Below are 21309 nucleotides of genomic sequence, written 5' to 3' on the forward strand. Positions count from 1 at the left end.
TTAGATCAGGACACACCATGAGGAAAATGACAGAAGATGGAAATTTATTTATACATTCCCCTGGACTGAAGGCCTTTGTCTGGTGCCATACCCTGTGAGCACTGTTCTGATATTGGCTGTCATCCCAGATCATTTATATCCAATAACATCACAGAGCTAGGTTGCTGACAGTTAAACGGAATCCAATAGACCAACCAGGGACAAGGAGGATTAACTTAAATCGACTGGGCGAACAGCAGCAGGAACTGACAAGCCCCGATATACAGTGTGTGGGACTGGACCAGAGAATCTAGGTGAAGGGAAACACTGACAAAGGGGAAATCAACATCTGAGCTGTGGGCCGAATAATGATTGATAAAGTTTGCACAGCACTTCGATGGTTTTGTAATTCATATTTCAATTTATATAGCTCAAGGTCATGAGTGTATTTTAACAATCTTATATGTTTGTACTTTCCATATTTTGTCCCTGTATTTTGTGTTGCATAAGCATATTGTATTACTGGGGAAGAAGGGACCTGTTCTGATGTTATGGTGTTCATCTGAACAATGCTGGGACCAGAGTCCTAACAAATCACATAACTAGGGCTGCGGTCAGATCTTTCAACAAATGTTTAGGTTTGGGTCGGCTTTCAGTTATCGGGGAAATTAGAAAATCGAATTCAAAGAGGAGGTAAGAGTGCAGAACGCAGGAGAGTTTATTAAAATCTCTACCACAGGCACAAATAGGACAGAGTGTATTGAAAGTGTAAACAATCAAACTTCAAGCACGCTGGGCAGACAAATCAAATAGAGAGGAGGCACGGTTTATACAGAACTGAGAGTGTTATATCTGAATGCATGCCGTATAAGAAATAAGGTAAATGATCTTGTAGCGCAGATTGAAATTGGCAGAGACGTGCTGAAAGGGGATCAGGATTGACAATATTCAAGGGTATGCATCCTACGAAAAGATAGGTTGGTGGTGGGGGGGGCGGGGCGGGGTAAGAATGAAAACAAATCAATCGTAAGAATCCTGGTCTCCTTGCTATCGGAAGAATGTTGTAAAACTTGAAAGTAATCAGAAAAGATTTACAAGGATTGGACTATTTGAGCTACAGGGAGCAGTTGAACAGGTTGTGGCTGTTTGCCCTGGAGTCGTGAGAGGCTGAGAGGTGACCTTTTAGCGGTTTAAAAAATCACAAGGGGCATGCATGGGATAAATAGACAAAGTATTTTCCCTGGGTTGGGGGTGAACTAGAGAGTATAGGTTTAGGTGGAGAAGGGAAAGATTTAAAAGGGGCCAAAGGAACAAGTGTTTTCATGCACAGGGTGGTGTGTGTATGGAAACAACTGTGGGAGGAAGTGGTGGACACTGGTCCCATTCCAATATTTAAAAGGCATCTGGATAGGTATGTAAATAGGAGGGGTATAGGCTAAGTGCTGGCAAATGGGATTAAATTAGGTTTGGTAACCTGATCGGCACGGATGAGTTTGACTGAAGGATCTGTTTCCATGCTGGATATCTCTCTGACTGTATAGCTTTTTGACCGTATGACATAAAGTAAGGTCAGATGGCACAAAATCAGTGTGGGTAGAATTGAGTATCCCCTAAGGTTGAATAAAGACACATAGATGGCGTTATGTTCATGATTCCAAAAAGTAGTCAGGAACTGCGGCACAATATACACCAGGAGATAGGAAAGATGCATAGAAAAGCCAAAGTACAGTAGTCATGGGAGGTTTCAATGCACGGGGTGACTGGGAAAATCAGGTTGATAGTGGTTCACAAGAAAAATAATTTGTGGAGTATATTCGATAGGGCTTCTTGGAGCAGTTTGTGGTGGAGCCCACTCAGGAAAAGGGTTTAGTGCTGTGCCATGAGGCAGACTATTTAAGAGAACTTACGTGAAGGAACACGAAGGAAGCAGTAATCACAATATGATTCAATTTATTCTGCAATTTGAGAGAGAGAAGATAGAATCAGAGGTAATGGTATTTAAGCTGTATAAAGTCAACAACAGAGGCATGAGGCTTGAGTAGAATTGGCTGGAATGGGGTCTAGCATGAGAAACAGTAAAACAGCAATGGCAGGAGTATCTGGGAGTTAATTCAGGAGACACAACGGAGATTCTTCCCGAGAAAAAAGAATAATGTTACAGGGGAGGATGATACAACCATGTCTGACTATGTTAAAAATCAGACAACACCATGTTATAGTCCAACAGGTTTAATTGGAAGCACAATAGCTTTCGGAGTGAGCTCCTTCAACAGGTGTTTGTGTAGGAAGTCAGGGACAGAATAAAAGCAAAAAGAGCAAGCGTATAATGTGACGAAGGGCAGAGGAAAACCAGACGATTTGGAAGCTCACAAAGACCAACAAATGACACCAAAATAATAAGTATGGAAGGAGGAGATTAAATATGAGGGTAAGCTTGCCCGTTCAATCAAGGAAAATTGTAAGATTTTCTTTAGATATAAAAAGGGTAAAAGCGTAACAAAAGTGGACATTTGGCTGCTGGAAAATGGCACAGGACAGACAGTAGTGGGGAACAAAGAAATGGCAGAGGACACGAATAATTACCCAATAGTTCAAGATTATGAAGGGACAAAGCTCAGTATGTCACCCATCGCCAAGGCAAACAGGGTAGAAAAGCTAAATGGGCTGAACATGGATAAATAACATGGATAAATCACCTGGACCAGAAGGACTACACCACGGAGTTCTAAGGGAGAAAGCTCAGTGGTAGTGGAGGAGTTAGTGGTGACCTTTCCGGAATCATTAGAATCAGGGAATGTCCCAGAGGACTGTAATAACGCCAATGTAAAATCCCTGTTTAAAAAGGGAATAAGGCCGAAGTCGGAAAATTACAGACCAAATAGTCTAACATCAGTGGTGGGTAAGATCCTGGAACTGATCGGAAGAATAAGATTTCTGAAAGTATGGAAGTGTATAGTAATATAGGCTAAAGTCAGCATGGTAACATCAAGGGAAGGTCATGCCTGACGCATCTGCTCGAACATTTTTAGAAAGTAACGAGCATCTTAGACCCAGGAACGCCAACGCATGTTATTACCCAGACCTCAAGAAGGCTTTTGACGAGTGCCACACAGAAGACTATTGATTAAGATAAGGGCCCATGGTGACAGAGGCAAAGTGCTCGCATGGAGAGAAGGTTGACTCTTTGCAAAAAGCATGTAGTGGGGAAAAAAATGGTCCTTCTTAGGATGGCAGCCGGTGACAAAATGTGTTGTGCAAGACTCAGTGTTGGGACAACTTTTCACCTTGTATATTAATGATCTAGAGGATGTAACGGAGGACATTCTGGCTAAGTTTGCAGACATTACAAAGATATGTAGAGGGACAGCTAACACTGAGGAGGCAGCAAAGCTGCAGAAGGATTTGGACAGGTGAGGAGATGGACAAAGCAGAGGCAGATGAAGTAAAACATGGACTAGTATGAGGTCATGCACCTTGGTACGAAGAATTTAGGCATGGACTATTAACTAAATGGGGAGAAAATTCAGAAGTTTGAAATGCAGAGAGACTTGGGAATACTAGTCCAGGCGTCTTTCAAGGTAAACTTGCAAGTCGAGTCATTAGTTAGGAAGTCAAGTACAATGAAGGGATTTATTTCGAGAGGAATTGAAGTTAAAAGCGGTGATGTACTTACAAGGTACTAAAAAGCTCTGGTCAGGTCTCATTTAGATTATTGTGTGTAATTTTGGGTCTTATATCTCAGCAGATATGTAATGGTCCTGGACTGTGTTCAGAGGAAGTTCACTGAAATGGTCACAGGAATGAAAAGCTTAACATATGGGGAACGTTTGAGGGCCTGGGTAGATACTCGATGGTGATTAGAAGGATGAGGGGGAATCTAATTCAAACTTACAGAATACTGAATGACCTGGACAGAGTGGGTTTTGGGAAATTGTGTCCATTGGTAGGAAAGACTAGGATCCGAGGCACAGACATAGACAACAGCGAAGACCTTTTAGAACAGAGATAACGAATAACTTCTTCAGCCAGAGCATTGTGAGTCTCTGGAATTCACTGCCACAGAAAACTGTGGAGGCGAGGTCATTGAGTATACTTAAGCCTGCATAGGTAGGTTCTCGATTGTAAAGAGGATCAAGGGTTATGGGGAGAATGGGTTTGAGAAATTTATCAGCTTCGATTGATGTTTGATCAGACTGGGTGGGCTGAATGGCCAAGTTTCTACTCCTGTGTCTTCTGGTCATACGATCTTTAGCAATATTTGCTCTCCTCAATCCTCATTGTAGATTTATACTTGAATCTGATCTTCACATGATTTACAAAGAAAAAAGTTCGCATACTGATGACTGAGCAATATTATGTTCCCTCAATCTCGTCTCAGCTTCCATGTCCCTAATTCTGTCTGTTTTCTGTCTCCTCCCCAATGCCATCACCACATTGTAATTGAAGTCCAGTAAGTGGCACTTCATCACAGTTGATTGACATTAGTAAATCAACAGCATGACCCTCACCTGCCCTCTCTGACCCTGAGTAACAATCTGAATTGCATTTGTCAGGGACAATTCTCTGTTCACATATCCATTCCGTTTGTCTGTTATAACCCCATGTTGTCTTCGGCACATTTTCCTGTCAGATTATCGAGTACAAACATTCTCTGAATGCTTTATTTATATTGTAATGACTGATCACTACTTGCAGGCTGTACGTTTCCAATTATAAACATAGAAACTCATTCATGTTTGGACAATCCTCTGTGATTATTCCCATATCCAATTCAGATTGAATGAAAACACACAATCAATCTACCATCTCCAACACTCCTTTCCTCAGTCACCCTCACATGTCCCACCCCGAATGTGTAACTTTCATACGTTATTTTGAAATTTAATAATAGCTGAATTGAATTGAAAGGGGTTAACCGGAGTTAATTGTTCAGCGACTATGATTAATGTCAGTCGCTGTGGATCTTAAATGTGTCACTGGAGAATTGGCCTCTTCTTCAAATAAGGACTGGGTTCGATGTGATATCCCATAGTATGAGCAGGACCATCACCGACAGCAATAACAGGGATCAGCAGCTGAAGAGAGAGGGGAATGAGAGATCAGGATCTGAGAACAATATACTGGAATGTTCCAACAATGGATCAGAATCTGAAAACATTTGACTGGAATGTTCCAACAATGGACAGGAGATTATCCGAGAATCTTTATGACCTTTCTCAGCGTTGGATATCATTAGCATCACGGATTGAAGATATGCTTTGGATTACTTAAGGTGGTTACTATCCCATCCTCGCTATAGTTGGTGTTCCTATTAAGTCATTCTCTTTGTCTGATAACCCGGGCTAAACTGTGTTTCTGCTCATGTTAGGTAAATTTTGGAAAAGGGAAAATCAGTGTCTTCACTTCCAATCAAAAATTCCATTCCTGATAAACTCTATGAAGCAAATTACCATTTATAAATTGCTCACTGATATGCGAGGAGGAACCAGACTGTTCTCAAACTCCATAATCCGTCTAACCCTGCACAGATCTACATTTCCATATCCTGCCCACTCAACAATCTGGCCGCGTATCACAATTATGATATCCCGGTCTAATCGTCACCCTCTGTGCACCTTCTGAATAAACTTCTTTATTTGTGCCACTATGAAAAATGGATTCATGTGTTTCAAGTCCCTTCTAACCACATGTCCATGACAAGACAATTGTACTTGAGATGTTTAACTTGTTCTCTCCACAGAATCTGTCAGTGCGTGGTGCTCAAGTCATTGGCTCTTCATGTAGAGGCTCAGAATAATGATCTGTTGATGTCTCATAAAGTAAGTTGATGGAATTTAAATGAAACCATTATTATTTGTAATAAACAGAAGCCCATCTAATTGCGTCATGTCCTTTAGAGAAGGCAATGGGTTATCCTTCCTTGGTCAGGTCTCCGTGTAACTGCAAACCCACAGCAATGTGGTTTACTGTTTACTGTCCAGTGGAACAGCTGAACCAGCCACTCAGTTCAAGATAGGGATAACATGCTGGTCTGACCAGGGCCTCATACGTCTCGTGAAAAAGAACAAAAGTAAAGATAACTCCCTCCTACTTCCTGTTTCCCATATTGCTACTGCTCATTTCCATCAGGGAGGCGACTATTCCTTATTTTAGGTGTAATCCATCTCATTGAGTCTGTTCCCGAGAGTGATGTCCATCTTGATATGCACCTCTGGTGCTGGTTTTATTAACACTGACATATAGATGGAAGGCATTTGTAAATTTTGCATCAGTGGCAATATATAGAGAATGATGCTTTTTACGCCATAAGAAAGAAATGGAGACGGCAAAATGAGGGAAAGTAATTATTGGGATCATCCCTGAGAGTGTTGTTGAGGAAGTTTTTGGGGTATTGTCCACAGACTTTCTCTCCCTTATAAGGAATGATCTCCTTACCACAGACAGAGTGCAAAGGAGTTCCACCAAACTAATTCCTGGGATGATGGTACCATGAGGAATGAGTGAAGATTAATCTGTCGCACTGTGAGAGAATAAGATGGGATTGCATTGGACCTTCCGGGGGATGGACAATCTCACATGATGTTCTAAACAGACACTGATGCGGTGATAAATCCCACGGTTTCTTTCTTTACCATGTTTATGAATTTCTAGATACTTTTAGTACCTCTGAGAACATTCTCCCCATCCACACACACTCCCCATATCAATGAGAGAGCAGGAAATCCAGACACTGAACTAAAAACTCCACATATTAATACAGTGTATTTGGTGTGTGATCCTGCACTGAACGTAATGTTATCCACAATCCCAACATCAGCCACAATACCTTCATTCTAAAACAGTTAACTATTCCCACCAGCTCATGACCCCCACGGAGAACATGGGTCTGCCTTTTCGGAGATGGAAGATGTCTCCTTGAGACTTGAGAGAAAACATCCCGCTTCCCTCCTCACTGCCAGCAAACCACATTAAAGTAGCACATGCTCCGGAGACAATGGAGCCACAATGAACATCATGATCTGCTCCTGTGATTTGTCATGTTGGAGCATCAGTGACATCCTCCTGTTCCTGTATGAGCCTTTGCGAGGCTGAATGGCCGCTTCCTGGTCCCATCTAACAGTTTCGAGAGACTGTTTGGGCTCGACCTGTTCCTGTTTAACAATTTGATGTGCTGACCCGACCCCTCCTCTTCCGATGTAACAGGTAGGAGTATCGAATGTACTGCGAGTCTTCCCATTCAGTAGTTTCGATGAGCTGAATGCTCGCTCATATTCGGGTGTAACCAGCTTGAGATGCTGAATGAGGTCCTTTTTTAACTCTGGAAATGTGCAGAGTCTGGTTGTGCTGTTACGTGAATGTTACCGACACGTTAACAGCACAAACTGGAATGCTGTCCGGGTCTTGCTGCACATGGACACAGAATGCTTCATGAGATGGGGGGGGGGGAATGTTCTGAACATTGTGTGATCTTCAGTGATCATCCCCATTTCTGACGTAATGATGAGGAAGGAAATTGATGACGCAGCTGAAGATGATTGTGTCGAGGAAGCTACCCTGAGGATCTCCTGTTGGGATGTCCCGGGACTGAAAGGATTGATGCCCACCAACCATGAACATCTTCCTCCGATCCCCAGTGGAGAGATTGTGACTGATTCCTATTACATTTAATTTATTCAACATTCCTTGATACCAGCTTGAGTCTTGCTATCAGAGTCTGTCAGTCTTACATGAGCTGCTGTGTTTACCTCTTTTGAACATGCAAAAAGGTTATTGTGCATGTTTGGCGAGTGTAACCTTCTCACAGAGGATAGTGAATGTCAGGAATTATCTGGTCTAGAGAGTTCGGGGCTCTGGATCACTGAAAGTATGTACAAAGGAGGTAGATGGGTTTTTGACCTGCCATAGAATTGAGGGATGTGAAGAACTGGGAAATGAAGCAGAGTTGATGACAACAGTGGATCATCCATAATCTTATACAATGGCACGGCAGGCCTGACCATCCGAATTACCATCCGATCCTGTTCCTTCAGTTCTCATACTCTGTAATTAGAAAGTTATTGGTTGTGATTTTCCCCGAACATTCCATTATTGGATGTTGCAGTTAGAGTGAGCAAATCATTTTCGGAGTCATCTCTGGGTGAGGTATGGGATTGTATTCACAGTGTATCTGGATCTGCACCTTGACCAACAAATGAAGCAAAGATTGCAGAGAGGAGACATTCTGGAAAGAGATCAGAGGCGTCTTTTGAGCACAGGCTGGGTTTTGAATTAACATTTTTCAACCCACGCCAAACGGTGTGTGACAATTGTGAGGGAGAGCAGGATATCCTGTATTACTGTGGACCAGGTATTTCGAGCAATTGGCCTCCATCTACTCCTGTGCAGGAGCTGTGAGGGGCTGAATGGAATATAGGAATATCGGATTGAAGAATAGGAGTCGACCATTAGGCACTTTGTCTTTGCTCTGCCACGCGCGAAAATCGTAGCTGATCTGATTGTAGTCTCAGCAGTACTTCTTCTGTACGTGCACCATTTTCCTGCATTCACTTGTCTATCAAATATTTAACGGACACAACTTTGAATAAATGTAAACATCCAGGTGCCACAAACTTCTGGGGAAGGAACTCCCACTTGAACAGCCCCTTTAGAATTTGTCATTCGTCCACCAATCAATGTTGCAGGGTCAGTGTTTCTTTTTGCAGTCACACTGCTCCACTGTTTACAACAAATTTCAAAGTTTAGTGATATGGCTAATGATATAAATGTCAGCCTGGCTCATCTTCTAGAAATATGTGAAACTCGCACGCACACATCTTAAGACAAAACAGAAAAATGAAAGCTTTCCAGAGTTTCGTAACAGTTGAACTTATAACAAGTGAATAGATGACAGACTGTCCCAAATGTTATTCGGTCCTCTGAAGTTATTAGATTAGATTCCATACAGTGTGGAAACAGGCCCTTCAGCCCAACAAGTCCACACCGACCCTCCAAAGATGAACCCACCCAGTGCCATTGCCCTCTGGCTAATGCACCAAACACTATGGGCAATTTAGCATGGCTAATTCACCTGACCTGCACATTTTTGGACCTGTGGGAGGAAACCAGAGCACCCAAAGGAAACCCACGCAGACACGGGGAGAAAATGCAAACTCCACACAGATAGGCGCCCGAGGCTGGAATCATACCTGAGACCCTGGTGCTGTGAGGCAGCAGTGCTAACCACTGAGCCACCATGCTGCCCATTCTGCTTTGACAAGTTACTTGTGATGTGATTTCTCCCCAGAATAGTTGGATTTAGCTGAATTCCCTTTGCTTCAGACGGTAGAGAGATTCCAATGAACATCTCATCAGGAATATTCCACGACTCATCAGGTAGAGGTGAGTCAGAGATTTACTGTTGCCAGTTGGAACAAAAGAAGATAGAGGGATCAATCGGCTGCTGCTTCTCAGGCAGGGAACATTGTTCTCCCTCTCTGTGTTGAAACATGCAATCTTGTCAACTGAACACCAAACTGGGCCGTGTGTGCTCGTCGTGAACATTCTCTGGAATGGATCAGAATGGCCGATAGGCAAGTGCATCATTGCTGTTGTTATACACAGTGCCTTTCATTAACAAACGAGAAAATTCCTGCTTTTTAATTTGATGATATTTTGGTATGCATATGCTTAATTTTTAAAAATCGTTTGATGTCTTCATAATATCAGTGCTAAAATCAATACATTTTCTTCTTAAAATTTATTCCATAGTTTTTGCCTCCCTGAGAAGAGAAAATGTGCATCTAGCTGATTTTTCTCAAAATCGTGTATGCTTCAAAAGGATTTCTCATCTAAGTCCAAAACTGATAACGTTTCAGAACAAAAGGCCTTCATTCCAGGAAAGTGTGAACAAAACATTGTTCATAAGCTTCTAAAACTTATTTTTAGGTTAAGGGATCAATACTGCACATAATGTGCCAAATGCGGTATTAACAATGCCTCGTACAGATGTAGACTCGAAAAATGTGATGTTGGAAAAGCACAACAGGCCAGGCACATCCAATGAACAGGAGACTCGATGTTTCGGGCACATTCCTGATGAAGGACGTATACCCGTGGCCCTGCTGTTAGTGCTGGTGTAGGTGGAGGGGGAGGGGGAATGGTAAGGTTCCGGAGGGAGTCAGTCCATAGTGTTGTATCCATGCAGGATTATTAGTGTTGGGAGTATAGTGGAGGGAGAGAGAGCACGCGGGGTGGGGGTGGGGTGGGAGGGTGCTGAATTCAATCGTGAGCGTAGTCGTGCGTGAGCCTTATTTGGAGATAGATTGTGAGCCTTGTTAGGGGGTAGTGAGTGTGAGGGAGCAGAGAGAATACGGTGACAATTAACCTGACAGGGTGGGGAGGATATTGATAATTGTCCTGGATGCTGGTCAGTTCTTCAGATCATGTCAGCGTCGAGATGACACTGCCCGAATGCCTTGTCCAAGTCTATCACTAATAATGCCACAGACCCTATCCCTCAGATGCCACAGAATCAGTTTTGGTGGATCTTACAAATAGGAAAGAGAACCACGCATTGGTGCATTATGTATCTAAATCAATGCCCTCGTGCAAACTCTGTGCAATGTATGCTCTGGAAATTAGAGATACAAATATTGTGGGTGCTGCAGTGTTATTGCATGATCTCAAATTGCATCTAAGCTGCATTAACTAAGTGACTGCTAATGTTATGAAAAATAAATTCCATAAGCGTGTAACAGGTTGGTTGAAGAGTACGTTGTGACTCATTAGTAACCTTGCTCTGAGGACTAGAGACGTTAATATTTTATATTTTACGCGGCGCCTGCATACAATATAGAACGTTTGAGCATGAAGTGGTGGACACACAATGGTTGTTAGAGTCATAGAATCATGGAGCCCTGCAGCATGAGTACAGGCCCTTTGGACCAAAGTGGTGAATGCCGACGAAAATGTCCATCCTGCTAATTCCATTTCCCTGCCCTTGTCCCTTATTCTTCTAAATCGTTCCTATCCGCGTATTTGTCTAAAAGCCTTTTGTGAACGTTGTTAATGTACGTGCCTCAACCAAACCGCTGTCTGCTAATTCCATATGTGTACCAATCTCTGCATAAAAACGTTGGTGCTCAGGATCCTTTTTATTCTTTCACCTCTAACCTGATGTCCTCTAGACCTTGATTCCCAAAACTGGCATAAAAAAATGAGTGCATTCACCTTATCCACGCATCTCATGATTTTCTGCTTTTCTATACGATTTCCCCTCAGTTTCTTACACTCAAAGGAAAATGTTCTGGCCGGTCCAAACTCTCCCTACAACTCAGACCATTGAGTACTGGAAACATCCTTGTACATTTCTTCTGTCCTCTTTCCAGTTTAATCACATCCTTCCTATGGCAAAGTGAACAAAACCGAACACAATACTCCAAGTGCATGCCTCACCAGCGTCCAGTCCAACTGCAATATAACTCGCCAACTTCTATACTCAATGCCCTGACTGATGAAGGCCAGTGTGCCAAAAGCATTTTTCACTGCCCTGTCTACGTTCAACTACATTCAGAGAACGACGGACCTCAGCTCCAAGGTCCCTCTGTTCCTCTACACTCCTTCAGGGTCTAACATTCACCACTAAACTCCAACCTGGATTTGACTTTCCAAAATGCAACACCCCACATATATCTATATTAATCTCCATTTGCCATTTCTTGGCCCACTTCCCCAGCTGATACAGGTCCTGCTGCAATTTCTGATAACCTTTCTCACTGTTCACAGTTTTGCCTGTTTTATTGTCATCAGCCTAATTATTAATCATGCCTTGCACATTCTCATCCAAATCATTGATATAGATAACAAACAGTAATAGGCCCAGCCCCGACCCCTGAGACACTCCAATAGTCACAGGCCTCAAGTCCAACCAGCATCCTTCCAGTATTAGCTTCTGCATTCTACCATCAAGCCAATTGAATATCCAATTTGCTAGATCCCCCTGGATTCCATGCCATCGAACCTTTCAGAGCAGTCTATCATGTGGAAGCTTATCAAAGGCCTTTCTGAAATCTAGATAGACTACGTCTACCACCCTACCCTCATCAACATTCCAGGTCCCTTCCTCAAAAGAACGCTAAAGAATTGTGAGCCAAGATATCCTATGCACAAGGCAGTGCTGACTGCTCCTTATGAAACAGTGTCTATTCAAATGCATGTATATGTTATCTCTCAGAACCTTCTCAAGGAAATTACATGTCACAGTTGTTAAGCTTACTGGTCTATAGTTCACATGTTCTTCATTGCAGCCCTTCTTGAACAAGGGCACAACGTTCACTAATCCTTTAGTCTTCCGGGACCTCCCCCGTGGCCAGTGATAATGCAAAAAGATCAGCCAGGACCCCTTCAATATCTTCGCTCGCCTCTTGCTATATTCTTTCATACACCTGGTCAGGACTATGAGATCTATAGAAATACTGTAATGACTGACACGTATGTCTATTTCTTTAATTAGAATCACCAAAAAAGGGCAAATGACTTAATGAAGGTTTACATAATAAATTAAAGATTATATTAATCATAAGAAGTGAGTTCAGAAGAATTTTAGACATTGTGGAAACCGGAGAATTCTCAGAAATTTGTTTGTGTGGAGTTTGCATATTCTCCCCGTGTCTGCGTGGGTTTCCTCCGAGTGCTCTGGTTTCCTCTCACAGTCCAAAGATTTACAGGTTAGGTGAAATGGACATGCGTATTTGCCCAAAGTGTTCAGGGATGTGTAGATTAGGTGCATCAGTCGCAAAATGTAGAATTGGATGGGAATGGGTCTGGGTGGTTACTCTTCGGAGGGGCAGGATGGACTTGTTGGGCCTAAGGGCCTTTACCACACTGTGGGCTTTTAATAATTCTGTGAAAGAAGAACACGAAGACTGCATAAATCTACAATCTATATTACAAAGAAAACAAAATAAAGGCAAGGTCAAATGTGGAATTTTGTAATCTGGAGAGGAGAGGTTATTGTGGAGAACAGGGAAATTGCCAAGAAAGTAACCAGTTACTTTGCATCTGTCATCACGGATGAAGATCCAGAAAATCGCTGAGAAATACCAAATGATCACATGGAACTTGTGGAACTAAAGACATAAAGTCAATTCATATCAGTAACAAGGTAGATGTTGAAGGCGAGCATAGTAGTATTGTAGCTGGATTGAGCATTGCTAAGTCTGATGAGCCAATTGTAATTCGTATCAAAATATTAGAAATAAATCAGCAATAGACGCATTAATTGTGTTGTCAATGACTTTTCTATTTCCCTGTACATTCTGCAGAGGCTGGAAGTTAGTAAATGTGTTCCAAGCATTGTAGATGGATGGGAGGGATTCAAGTAACTGCAAAGGGAAGATGAGATAGTGTGGAGAACTGCAGACCGATTAACTTGACATCTGTAGGGAAACTGATGGAATCTATTATATAGGATCAGATAATGGATATTTAGAAATTAACAGCAACATTGGAGAGGATCTTATACACTGACAGAGTCTGACAGAGTCTTCATCCTTGACAAACTTCAGAATGATATGAACTTGTTTATTGCAACATAGAAATGACATATTTCGATTTTCAGACGGCTGTTTTTTTTATCAGAACTCATGCAGTGATTTTATAAATAATGTGAATGGTAATTGGAGGAATATATAGAAGTGGAAAGTTAAAGTCATGTTCGCCTTCATTTAAGAGAATCAGAATATAGTCGGAAGGTCATGTTGAAGCAGTTTCACAGCTTGCTAATGAAACTGTATATAGAGTATTGAGTCCAGTGTTGGTGATCCAATCTGTGAAAGAATATACTGACAACGGAAGGTGTGCAATGGATATTCTCCAGATTAATCCCTCAGTTGGCGACATTGCCTGATGTGGAAACTCGGCCTGTGTTCTTTAGAGTTTTAAACAATGAGAGGTGATCATAGTGAAATTTCGAAAAGTCACTAAACATTTGACAAGGTGGAAATAAACAGGATTTTTCTCTGGTTGCCTACTCTACAGTTATGGCAAATAATGGCAGGTAAAAGATGGACCATTTCAGACTGCAATAAGAAGGCAATTCTTCATTTGAAGGGGACTGACCAACACAGCGACATGGAAACCTGTGTCAGGACACGATTAGGGAGAATCCCCAGATATTCTACTAGTACGTCAAGTGGAACAGAATAACCAGGGAACAGGTAGGACTCATTAGTGACTTGCCAACTTGCATCCAAGTCAACTTAGTGGTAGGAGACAGAAGGTCTGCTGGTAGAAGTCTGTTTGTTTGACTGGAGACCAGTATCTAATTGTGTACCACAGGGATCAGTGCTGTGTTCCAAATTATTTGTGGTTCGGAGATGCCAGTGTTGGACTGGCTTGCGCAAAATTTAAAAATTACAGAACACTAGATGATAGTCCAACAGTTTATTTGGAGGCAAGACCGTTCGAAAAGCATAATCACGTGATAAAGGAGCAGCGCTGCGAAAGCTAGTGCGGCCGAATAAAACTGTTGGATTATAACTTGGTGCTGTGTGATTTTTAACCTTATTTTTTGTAGTATTCATAAATGATGCAGCTGTGAATATGGAGGGGGTTGGGGTGAGTGTGATAAATCAGTTTGCGTTTGACACAAAGTTTGGCTGGTTGATTGGCAGTGAGGAGGAAGGCCTTATATTACAGGAAGATACAGATGGAATGATCAAATGGGTGTATCAATGGCCGGGGAAGTTAACCCTGATAAATATGAGGTGATGTACTATGGAAGTACATGATGTACTATGGAAGAAGGAACCAGACGGGGGGGGGGTGGGGACTCAATGAATAGCACCACCCTAGGAAGCTCAGAAGGTGCTTCTCCACATATCCCTGAATGTGATTAAACGGGTTAATGCACAAGTTGACAAAGCATAGCGACCATAAACATAGCCTTTATTCATGGAGGCACAGATTATAAGAGCTATGTGGAATTTTGATTAGATTAGATTACTTACAGTGTGGAAACAGGCCCTTCAGCCCAACAAGTCCACACCGCCCCGCCGAAGCGCGACCCACCCATACCCCTACATCTACCCCTTACCTAACATTACGGGCAATTTAGCATGGCCAATTCACCTGACCTGCACATCTTTGGAGCACCCGGAGGGGGCCCACGCAGACACGGGGAGAATGTGCAAACTCCACACAGTCACCCGCCTGAGGCGGAAATTGAACCCGGGTCTCTGGCGCTGTGAGGCAGCAGTGCTAACCACTGTGCCACTGTGCCGCCCATGGTTAGGCCAAATGGAATACTATGTACAGTTCTGGGAGTCACATTGCAGTAAGTATGTGATTGCACTGGAGAGGGTGCAGTGGAGATTCACCAGGATGTTCCCTTGGATGGAGTAGATCAGCTCGCGTTGTTTACTTTGAAGCAGAGAAGGCTGAGAGGGATGTGCTTCAGAAGGATAAGATTACCAGGGCCATGTACATGATGGATAGACAGCAGCTGTTCCTTTCAGTCAAAGGGCGAAGAACAAGGGAATATCATTTTAAAGTGAAGGGTTTGATGTTTAGTGAGGATTTGAAGATTGGTTTTCATCCAGAGGCTGTTGGGGTCAGGAATGCACTTCCTGAGAAGGCAGCTGACACAGGTAACCTCACAACCGTTAATAAACACATGGTCGTGCACTTGAAGTGCCATAACATACATGGTTTTGGGCCTCGTATCCGAAAGTGGGACGAATGTAGATCGTGCTGTATTTATGACAGTACAGAGCCACTGCTTCTGTGGTGGTATGGGTTGGACCGTCAATCACTGAGCAGCATAAGACAGGAATTGATGAGTTTCTGAAGAATGTATTAACCAGGGTTATAAAAGTAAACTTTTCTCCATGAGCTAGAACAAGGAAAGCTAAAAGTGTCTACTGCTCTGTTCCCTTCCTGATGTTTCTGTGCAGTGTGTGGGAAAGCTCTGTCGTTGTTGTCACATGCTCGTAAACATTAGGAAGGCAGCATCTGTCTGGTTGAAAGGACTGTGTTTCCCGTTCCCTTTTCCCAAGCTCGTTGCCAGTGTTCTGACTGGGTTTATCCTTTAAGAACTCAGAACAATTTGATACAATTGAGTGTCTTGCTTGGCAGTTCCAGAGACCATTTCAGAATTTATCACATGCCTTTTTGTCAGGAGACACTTGTAGGACAGACGAGGAAGCACGGGAGATTTACTTCCTGAAAGTACATTGGGGAAAGAAAAGATGTTTACAATGGACATTAGATTCAAGGACAATATTACTGGCAGCAGATTTTATGTCTCTATATTTTGTTAATTGTTTTTAAATTCCACCAGCTGCCAGAGCATTATCCTGGTCTGGATCAATAATCCAGTGACATTTCCATAACAGCACCATCTCCACATGGGGACCTATTGGAAACCACACTGAGCACATTATTTCTGTGCTGTTTGACAGCTCTGTCAAAAAGAACACCCACCACTGCGACTATCGCGACGGGACTGAGGGCGTGGTAAATGGTCAGACTGTTGTCACTCCCGTGTTATGGGACTAGATATAGTTGAGGAAATTTCCACGTGGCCAGGCAGATGTCAGAGTTGGAGCTGGATTGAAACAGCTTCCCCAGGGACACGGCTTGTTGTGCAGCACAAGTCTTTTTTCCTATTACAGGAATGGAGTCAGGACCCATTGTCTGTGTCGTATCTACTGTGTTCAGCTGTTTCTTCATGTCACGTACAGCGAATCAAATTGATCGAAGACTGGCATCTGTGATACTGTGGGCATCATGAGGAGGGTGAGGTGGATTATAGAACCAACACTTTTGGCTGACGATGGTGCAGATACTACATCCTTGTCTTTTACACTGATGTACACGGCTGGGGATATTTGTGGAGTCCACTCCTCCAGTAAGTTGTTTATAAGTCCATCGACATTGATGACGGGATGTGGAATGGCTGCAGAGTTTCGTTCTTATCTTTTTGTTTTGGGATTATTTCCCCCTCTCCACCAGATGGTAGGTCTGCTGTTTGTAATGTAACCAGTCAAGTGCGGTAGCTTTAATGGGTTGTCATCAGGTTTAGATACACATGATTCTGATTCTGGCATGTTCACCCAAACCCGTTCCTGAACCATCACTCGGCTTGATGATAATGGTAGACTGATGTATTATCTTTGGGGAAAAATTATGGATTGTGATTGAATGCAATTCTGCTGCGGCCGCTGCTGTGATCTACAGCATCACATGATAACCAGGTGTGAGCTGCAATATCTGAAAATCAATTCTACTGACTTTCCCCCAGTTCACACTGAGACCTGTTCACCTTTCAGCCCTGTACTCAGTGAGCTAACCTGGTTTCTGATGTGCGAACACATCCAGTTTCATAATCGCACTCTGATGAGGGTCTCACGTTGACGTCACGCCTCCAATTTGTTACATAACTCAGATACTTTAAAATGTTCATCTGAATCATTTTCTTTCCCATCATAACATCTACTGTGTTTGAAATGAATGTTTTTGCCTCTGTTTTTTTTTCCCTGACCATGATTAAGACCTCTGTCGTGTCAGTGATGCCAGACTTATATCGTTTCAGAGACAATGAACTTGTGCACTTTCCATTTTTGCTCCGTTCCCAATGTACAGCGCTCTCTGCTGGACAGGGCGTTGGTGCAGATTCGACATACGTCTTTGGAAAATGTTCAATAACAGAAACTGCTGAAGAAACTAGGCAGGTCTGGCTGCATCTTGTGAAGAGAAAGCTGAGTTCATCTTTCGGGTCCAGTGACCCTTCGACAAAGCTCCCACTTTCTACAGCAATTTGTGCATTTTTATTTCCAGTATCCATAGTTATTTGTTTAATTGAAAATTTGTGCTGTGCCTATTCATTTCTGGAGAAACTCAGCAGGTCTGGCAGCATTTACAGAGACAGAGTAACAGAGTTAGCGTTTCAAGTCCAGTCTGACACTTCCTCAGAACTGAAAATGATTGGAAACTGGGCATTTTAGACCCTTGCCAGAGGTGGGGGGTAGGTGACAGCGAAAAGAGGGAGTACAGCAGATAAACAGGCTTTGAGCAGTGGTGAACGAGAAGGTGATATAAAATGAATTTAAATTAAGATGTGAATGGGTGAAAGGGGTTCTCTCTATTGAATGCAAGATAAAGAAGACACAACCACATAAGATCATAGGGAGGCCAGGAGGGAGAATGTTGAACATGTGGTATTATATAGGTCTGGGCAGAGATACCTTTTCATTGTAGAGATCATCACCTCCGTCAGACAAAGGAATTCAGGTGCTTGATGGCTTTTTGGCACTAGTAAGATTTTCATGCTGCCTCAGTATTGTAACATAAAGAAGTAAACAAATAACAGTATGAAGTTTGGGCTGAGTATTGTTTACCTGTCACTTTTAACATTGATTCAAATTTGCAGTGCTGACCTTTAAATGGTTTTTCTTGAAGTTATTATCAAATGGAGTGTAGGAGGTTGAGGGGTGACATTATAGAAATTTACAAGATCAGGGGAGGCATGGATAGGGTGAAAATCCAAGGTCTTTTCCACAGGATAGGAAAATTAAATCATAGAGCCATAGGTTTATGGTGGAAGGGGGAAGATTTAAAAGGGAGGAAAAGGGAATTTATTTTACACAAAGGGTTATCTGGTTATGGAATGCGCTGCCAGAGGAAGACTGGCAGATGCAAGGGAACAGACAGGTAATTTACACCAGCATTTTACATCGTTCCTCACAGGTGAAGGTGCTGTAAATATTTTAATGGCATAAAGAAAATGATAATAGGAGGGAAGATCTAGAACTGTCTCTAACAAAAGGAACAAGGCATTTCTCAAACAGATAAGACCAAGGGTAAACAGGTCATCAGCAATTCATCGCTGGTTTTAGGAGAAGTGATCACAGATTGGCTGGTGACTCTGTGTGAAAGATTCCATAACTCTCTGGATTAAAGGAGTGACCCAGTGAAACTGGAGACCCTCCAATGTGGCGCCTGTCTTCAAGAAACGAGCGAGACTGAAAGCAGGAAACACTTAGCCTCACCATTATTGCTGAGACTCTGTGAGAGTCTGTTAGTATGGAAGGGACTGCAGGGCATATAGAAAAGATTCACAGAGAGTCAGCATGGTCATGTTATAGGAGAACTATATTTCGTCTGTAAAATAATGCAAAGGCTATCTGGAGATTCATTAGAATGTAACAAGCGGCCTTGAAAAATGGGGATTGGTAGACATAGAGTCATCGAGATGTACAGCATGAAAACAGACCCTTCAGTCCAACCTGTCCATGCCAACCAGATATCCAATCTATTCACACTTGCCAGCACCTGGCCCATATCCCTCCAAACTCTTCCTATTCATATACCCATCCAAATGCCTCTTAAATGTTGCAATTGTTCCAGCCTCCACCACTACCTCTGGCAACTCACTTCATACATGTACCACCGTCTGCATGAAAAAGTTGCCCCTTAGGTCTCTTTTATATCTTTCCCTCTCACCCTAAACCTATGGCCTCTAGTTCCGGACTCCACGACCCCAGGGAAAAGAGTTTGTCGATTTATCCTATCCATGACCCTCATAATGTTGTAAACCCCTCAGCCTCTGACGCTCCAGGGAAAACAACACCAGCCTGTTCAGCCTCTCCTTACAGTTCAAATCCTCCAACTCTGGCAAAATCCTTACAAATCTTTCCTGAACCATTTCAAGTCTCACAAAATCTTCCCAATCGGAAGGAGACGAGAATTGCACGCAATATTCCAAGAGTGGCCTATCCAATGTCCTGCACAGCCGCAACATGACCTCCCAACTCCTGTACTCAATACTCTGACCATTAAAGGAAAGGAAATGAAACGCCTTCTTCACTATCCTATCTACCTGCGACTCCACTTTCAAGGAGCTATGAACCTGCACTCCAAGATCTCTTTGTTCAGCAACACTCCCTAGGACGTTACCTTTAAGTGTATAAGTCCTGCTAAGATTTGCTTTCCCAAACTGCAGCACCTCGCATTTATCTGAATTAAACTCCATCTGCCACTTCTCAGTCCATTGGCCCATCTGGTCCAGATCCTGTTGGAAACTGAGGAAACCCTCTTTGCTGTCCACGACACCTGCAATTTTGGTGTCATTTGCAAACTTACTAACTGTATCTCATATGCTCGCATCCAAATCATTTATGTAAATGACGAAAAGTAAAGGACCCAGCACTGATCCTTGTGGCACTCCACTGGTCACAGGTCTCAAATCTGAAAAACAACCCTCCACAACCACCCTATGTCTTCTTCCTTTGAACCAGTTCTCTATCCAAATGGCGAGTACTCCCTGTATTCCGTGAGAGCTAACCTTGATAATCAGTCTCCCATGGGGAACCTTGTCACTATCCAACCCCCAGAACCCTGTGAGGAACACCACCCCTGTTCATGACTCCACCCCCATTCCCCCCACCACCACACCCACTCCAGTTATACGCTCCGACCCCTCTCCCATCTTCACCCTCACACCGGGTCCCAGCTCCCAGCCCTGCCGAGTTTTCGCTATCCTTCCAGATCAGCCCCTCACGGAGGATGAAAGATCAGTCCACGGCAAAGGACTCACTTATATCACCCTCCGCGCAAGCATCAATGAATTTAATACATGCCGTATCGTCAAACACTTCTTCTGCCACCTCCGTGCTCACTTTTATAATCAGGACCCCTGCCCACCTTCCTAGGACCCCTTCACCTACCTCCAACACGCTCCTTCCACCTGGACACCCCGTGCCAGCCTACTACCCGTCCTCGACCTCTTCATTCCCATTTGCCACTGGGATGTTAACCGCCTCAGCCTGTCTACCCCCTCCCCATTGCAAACTCTCGCCCTCACAACGCGCAGCCCTCCACTCCCACTGCTCCAATCCCGACATCACCAGTAAGACAGCAAAGTGGGTGCAGTGATAGTCTGGCGCACTTACCTCTATACCGCTGAAGCCAGATGCCATATCGAAGACACCTTTTCCTACCATCCCCTCGACCATGACCACACCCTATCATTAAACCGTCATCTCCCAGACCATACAGAACCTCGTCACCTCAGGAGATCTCTCACCCACAGCTTTGGACCTCATATTCCTGGAACCCCGCACTGCCCGATTCTACCTCCTTCCAATGATCCATAAGCCTGACCGCCCGGGCCAACACATTGTCTCAACATGCTCCTGCCCCACTGAACACATCTCTACCTACATCGACACTGTCCTATCCCCCCTAGTGCAGGAACTCCCCACATCCGTTCTAGACACCACCCACGCCCCCCCCCCCACTTCCTCTAAGACTTCCCTTTCCCCAGCCCCCAACGCCTCATCTTCACCATGG

The sequence above is a fragment of the Chiloscyllium punctatum genome, chromosome 13, assembly GCF_047496795.1.
Source record: "Chiloscyllium punctatum isolate Juve2018m chromosome 13, sChiPun1.3, whole genome shotgun sequence".
NCBI lineage: Eukaryota > Metazoa > Chordata > Chondrichthyes > Orectolobiformes > Hemiscylliidae > Chiloscyllium > Chiloscyllium punctatum.